Genomic DNA, 6748 nt, shown 5'->3' with positions numbered 1-6748 from the left:
GACAACCCATAAATAACTAGCTCTTGACTCACACCATGAGTACAATTTAGGGTAAAAGACCTTTTTACCCTTCCTCAAAATCGGCCCAAGACTAAGGCCCAAACTAGAAGACCAAAAGCCCAATATCCAAAATAAGCCTCTAAGGCCCAATTACGGCCCAATTTTCAAAATTGGGCCCAATCCCTTTCATGGCCTTCAATCAAGAAAATATAGCAAGACAAAAGCCCGAACCATAAAATCTGTATGGCCCAACATGGCCCAAGGCATACCGAGTCCATAACCGAATCCCAAAACAATGAAGCCCACTACAGTAGCGTACACGGGGCGTACACCGGAGGTACGCTCAACATACACGAGACCTCGCATTGACCAAGATACGGGGAGGCTGACCAAGTATGCGGGGCGTACGCTCGCAGAGCCCAAAACTAAGATAAATGCTTAATAGCTTAAGCACTTAAGCCCAAACTTCAGATCCATGGTCCAAATGTACTCCAGAATCATAAAGCCTCAAACTTTAAGACTTTGGACATCCAAAAATCCCTTATTACATGGTCTTAATCCATTAAGACCTTCCACAAAGAACATGGAGCCAAACAAGCTCAAGGGACCTCATTTTTATAGCTTAGAACCCTTCCTAGGGTCTGAAATGACAACTCAAATCGTCCAAAACAAAGCACCCACAATATTGGGACTTTTGGGACAAGAAGAGTACCAAAAATCTAAAAAAACAAGATCCACACAATACAAGCACAAAGGCAGAAGCTTTTTACCTTCTGGAGTTTCTAAATGACAAGATGATCCCAGAACTACAAGCTTGCATCACTCTCCAAACACCTTGATGCAACTTCTTCTTCAACCACACAAGAAACACACTCTTAGCTCACACACACACCAAAAAGAGAAGCTAGGGTTGCCAAGAAATGATCTCAGGACTTAGAGGCTGAAAGGATGGGGTAAAGGGTTTATAATGGGGTTGAAATACCCAACAAACCCTAAAAGTTTGGGTTGCACTCAGACATACATACGCCCTGCGTACATATGCATATGCCCTACATACTAGGGCGCGCCCTAGTACGCCTAGCGTACTCCTCATGCTCCATAAGTTACTTATTTGCCACTTGGGCTTCCTATGGCCCCTTCATTCAATTCCAATGACCAAAAGTGACATAAATAAAACCCAAGTGATGGATTTGAAATTACTTGAAAATTGGGGTGTTACAAAATATTAGCTTGGTAAATTCTTCCTGGCTAGTACGATCCTTTCTTTTCCTTCCTACGCGTATGGAGTTGATCATATTTATTTATAACATGAGGTGCATGGGAAGAACAATATAAATACAATGTGATAAATAATTTGAATGACCAAAAAATATTTATAGCAAGGCTAATATTTTACAGCTTGCCTTGTAGTGACAAATTATAATATTATATCCAATGTTTTTAAAACCGATTCGAACCATGAACCGGGGACAAGAGCAGTTCAACAACAACCGGTTTTATGTTAAATTTTAGACCGGTTCGAAACGGATTGTTTCTTAAAATATTGGGTTGAACCAATGTGATAGATACATCAAAAAAACATTTGAACCGATTTATTGGATTTGGATAGTTTGAACCGGTTTATTGGACTTGAATAGTTGAATTTCACTTAACTCATTAAGGTACATATCAAATAAAAAACCGGTTATAATAAATGGCATTTGGCCACCATTTTCGGCCGTTGCACGACTTGTCCTGGGTTTTTTCATGCTAGAAACTTCAATATAAGATTTAATCACTTAAAATGAAACTTTAACACCATACGTCTCACTTAATAACTGATACAAGGTAAAGGTACACACACACAAAAAAACCTAGTAAAAATGACATTTGGCCATCGTTTTCGGTCATCGTACGACTTGTCACTTTTTTATGTAAAACCGATGTTAATGTCGGAAGTTTGATTTGCAATGGTGACTCATTTTCAGTAAAATGTCATGGAAACACTCATGTAAATTACTTTATAACCTTTAGTGGTGAGAAATATAAGAAACAAGAACATCTAGTTTTCAAAAACCACCGCCATAGCCAAATTTTGTGCTAGTGTGAAAAAATAAATACTCAAAAACAAATAACGTGGCCTATAAATACTAGTTTTGTAGATCATATTCGTAATTGTGAAGTATAAGAGTCGGTTCAACCTCATGATTTTGTGATCGATCCCTTAAATATATTATTTACTTTACCTAATGTTGATAGATTTGAGACAGAAATTGACTATGGTTTTCATGAACCTAATTCCCAATGTAGTGAAGATGGTCTTATCGAGTCATTAAGTGATGTTGGTGATGATTATGACGACACAATGATATTGCAATGAACTGAAATATACAATTCAACCATCATCTATGCGGTGTCTCTTTGTTAAACGTGACAGTTATACACAAAACCATACTTTATCCGAATTCAACTACAATGAAGGTGTCTACAAAATTGTCACCCACCATCCGTTATTTTCAAAATATGTATAGATGTGGTAAGTTATAGAAATTTTTTACATGATTTACGTGTTCACATGTTCTCGTAGTTTGTATTAAAGTGAATGACCCTCTTTTCATTATATATATATATATATATATATATATATATATATATATATATATATATATATATATATATATATATAGGGCTATGATTAAATATAAATCACAAATATTGTGTGAATGTGTGATCAAATTTTAACCATTAGATTAGAAGAAATTAAGGGTTGTGATCATAAGGTGTATGTTAGTAACATGTGATAGCATGCATTATATAATTATATTTAATTAAATATAAGGGAAAATATGATACTTTATTAAGAGAGAGAAATCAAAATTACTTATATTTTAGGAAACTATCTAATAAAACTCAAATCAAAATTTGGATTCTATTAAATACATTATTAAATCAGTTTCTTTTAAGAATACGAATTCACCACGTATAAATTTGTTTTTCATTTCATTCTTAAGTTCATTCTTACATACTTTGCTTTGATTCTTAAAGAATACGACATAATTTAAGAGTTCTTTTTATGATTAACATTCTTAAAGAATACAAATTCATATATGTTAATGATATTTAGAATGTAGTGTTTTATTTTAAGAATCGATAATTATTTAATTATAAATTCAACCAACCAATTATTACAAACATTCTTAAAGAATACTAGATATATGTGTAAATGAGAATGAAATTATTGAAAGAATCAAGTTTTTCTTCTTTATTCTTGACACAATGTTTAACATTTTAAATAAAAATTTATAATACAATGAACATATGTATTTTTGTAAAAATAACATTCTTTTCACATGGCTTCTCGACCTTCTACGTTCCAGTCTTTTGCATTTTATTCTTTAAGAATCAGCTTTCAATTCTGTGTTCCATTCTTCAAGTATCAGTTTCATTTGTGTGTTCCATTCTTTATGAACAAGTAATAATCATGTCTTTCATTCTTCAAAAACCAGATTCAGTTATGCATTCCATTAATCTATATGCCAGTAAAGAACCAATTTCAATTCGGTGTCCCATTCTTATATGTTCCATAAAAGAAATAAATAAATAGATAGCATAAAATTTTGAAAAATCAAGAAGAAAAGAATATGATGGGATATACTTCAAGGATATTCACTGTGAATAAATAAAATATGCTTGAATGTTGTAACGTCAAGACATAAATTTAGACTTTTTTTGTATTTTTCTCAGCAACATATTATATACAATCACAATGATGCTTCAAATTGTGCTAATGTTATTCCAATTAACCGAAAGTGCACTTACTGTATTGAATTCTTTCAAGTTTTTGATTTTGAAATGAGGAATAATATCAAATTAATCAACTCATCATTTACATCTTTTAACAATCACCACCAATTGTTTAATCCAATTATGATAAAGTGATAATGTAATATGATATGGTCGTTTGAACTTTTGTTGGATTTTTTAGCTACTGTGATGGAATGCTTCTAGATTATTATATTATATATAATTAATACACAGTAAAAAGAGAAATCACAACTCCGTCAATATGCAAATAACTAATTGTTGAAACGATTCCTATGCGACATTAAGAAAATGTTGAAATCCATAACTCAAATTGATCCACGATAAAATTAAAGAAGACGACTTAAATAGTTTAAATTTTTTAAATGCAATAACAATGTATCAATATCTTACTTGCTCGATTATGTATTTCTCGATTTACATGCATACAAATTTTTTCTTCTTCCTTTCTTGATCGATTTTGGATTCTAGAAAAAAAAAAAAAAAAAAACCATTGAAGAAGCCAATGAAATCATCCACAAAACTGAATAAACGTGATATATGATAACTTCCTTAAATATAGGATTTTAATTAGGGTCATTTAACTAATTGATTAAATATTAATTATAATTATATAATGCAATTTGAGTAATTTAGCATTCTCAAATGATTGGTCCACATTTAGCCATACATTCACACAATATTTATTGTTTATATATGAACTTATCTCTCTCTCTCTCTCTCTCTCTCTCTATATATATATATATATATATATATATATATATATATATATATATATCCCAGTTCCTCACTTTGATTATTGGTTGGAGGTTGTTTGGGAGATTACGACAGATTACTCAAAATGTTCGGTTGGTTGAGGTCGGAGACGTACAAATCGATTTCATAACGAGATAGACGTTCGTTATCACGATGAACCTCGTAGATGTGGATTATGTCATCAACCTAGTTCATAATAGGAAAATTTATTCAAATTCTCAACCAAAATTCAATATGAAGTGAAAATTTTATTATCTTGTATTTTTATGTTTAATTTATTTTGTAATTTTGTGTTTAAGTTGTCTTGTGATTTTGTGTTTAATTAATTTTGTAATTTTATGACATTGTAATATATTCAATTTGGGTATAGGTTTCAATGTGTTGATTTGATTTTTCAAACGGTATAATTTGCTAAAAGTAAACAATAAATTTCAATTTTATATTTTTAATAACAGAATTTATATGTCATCTCTATAGTGAGGTGATTATAAATTAGGTGATTATAAACTAGAAGATTAAAATATAAAACATTTTAAAAGAAATGTATGTTTTTAGTATAAAAGATGTAAAATAAAAATAAGGAAAGGGTTAATATGTAAAATAAAAAATTCAATAGGACTGATCGTTTGCTTTTTTGTGAGGATCTCTTCAAAACAACCAATTTTGCAAATGAATTTGGAATCAACCCATTTTTAGAATGGTTTTTCAAAATCAACCTATATTTACATAAAAACTCTTGGGGTAGGAGCCTATCATTGTTAAATGAATAAAAAGATTAAAACTTGGATATGGGTGGGTTCAACCAACTTTGGTCGACCTTAGACAGGAACCTCACCTTGATGTACAACGGAGAACACCAACTTAGGCCATGGACCTTCTTGATCGCCCAAAGACCCCGTCCACGTAAGTAAGCTTTCCATGATGCTACCCTCACTTTTTATACAACAACCCAGACTCTGTTTTCTTTCTTCAGCCTCCAATGTGGGATCAATTTCACATGCATGTAGTGTTCCATTTTCCTATTCTCTGGGCAAAAGGCATAGCAGCTACGTTGCATTATCATTGAAGAACCTGGCTCTAAATCACCATGTTTCAATTAAGATTATATATATGAGTAGCCATGAGTAGTAGGGACCTATCCAATGTTGTGATTAGTCTAGTTAGCCAGAACATGAATAGATGCAACGTTCGAGTGGTGTCGAAAGCAAATACAGTAAACATTTCGGGTTTCAATTGTGCCTAGGCTTGGTTGATCAATATGGTCGGTCCACACCAAAATTTAAGATTAAGATAAAGTTGATTCTTTCTAAATTACCATGTTTTTCTAGGATCAGATAGATAGCCAAAAGACCAAAAAAGGTATGCTTTTCATGTTCTTCGGACTTGGTTTCTATACTCACTGCCATCTTGTTTTATGTAATGTAATCTTCTCTCGCATAATGTGGGAGCGAACCTTCACTTCCGTGATGCTAGGTAGGTATTGACGACATCTAATAATAGTTATTATCATTATTGTTGTATATTAATCAATCAAGTTCAGCGATTGTTTATGTAATTTAAGCCTGGAACGGATTACATTCAAACGACACAGTTAAAAAAGCTTCGATAACTAAGAATTTATAGAGTTTTCCAATAAAGGAAAACCCTTCCAGAAATTCTCGATGGCCAAGGGAGACCCAAGGCCAAGGAGGGGGTTTGGAAATAGTTTTCAACCAGCAATTGACGCGCCTCGGTTATTACCTCATTAGCTGCGTCATTGCCCCAAGCGCAAAGATACTTAAAAAAGACGCACACCCCACCTTTTATTCTAACCCTCTCCTTCAACAGCCTCTACATTCCTACCGATGTGGGACTAACAATCTAACATAGCTCTTTAATTTCTCCCTATGTATAACACATAAGTGCATCCTAATCAATTGTTGCTGCTCCTTTTTACTTGGTTTTAAGATAGGCTGTTGTTCTGAAAAATATTAATTAATATAACTCACAACTTTATTTAGGGTCCACAACCTTCTTTTTTATTTTTTTTAATTGACAAATTCGATATTTGCTAACATATTCAAGACACAACTTTTTTTAAATTATGTATCATGTAAAGAACAAAGATAACTTGATTAAAGATAGATATTCCTTCTTGAAAATAATAGAATTGTTTGATTAAAGATGTATGGTACGGTTATGAGTGGCGCTG

General features: G+C 32.2%; 1 non-coding gene across 1 annotated transcript; it reads right to left on the bottom strand.

The window, feature by feature from the left end:
• Positions 1-6180: 6180 nt before the first annotated feature.
• Positions 6181-6332, bottom strand: LOC145103345 (U4 spliceosomal RNA). The gene has a single exon (XR_013706445.1). It is a non-coding gene; the product is annotated as a U4 spliceosomal RNA (small nuclear RNA).
• Between the last annotated feature and the right edge of the window lie 416 nt (positions 6333-6748).

This window comes from Lactuca serriola, chromosome 4 (assembly GCF_051521515.1).
Source record: "Lactuca serriola cultivar US96UC23 chromosome 4, Lser_US96UC23_V15, whole genome shotgun sequence".
NCBI classification, from domain to species: Eukaryota; Viridiplantae; Streptophyta; class Magnoliopsida; order Asterales; family Asteraceae; genus Lactuca; species Lactuca serriola.
Note: the sequence above shows the minus strand (reverse complement) of the source record. Positions and strands in the feature narration are given on the sequence as shown.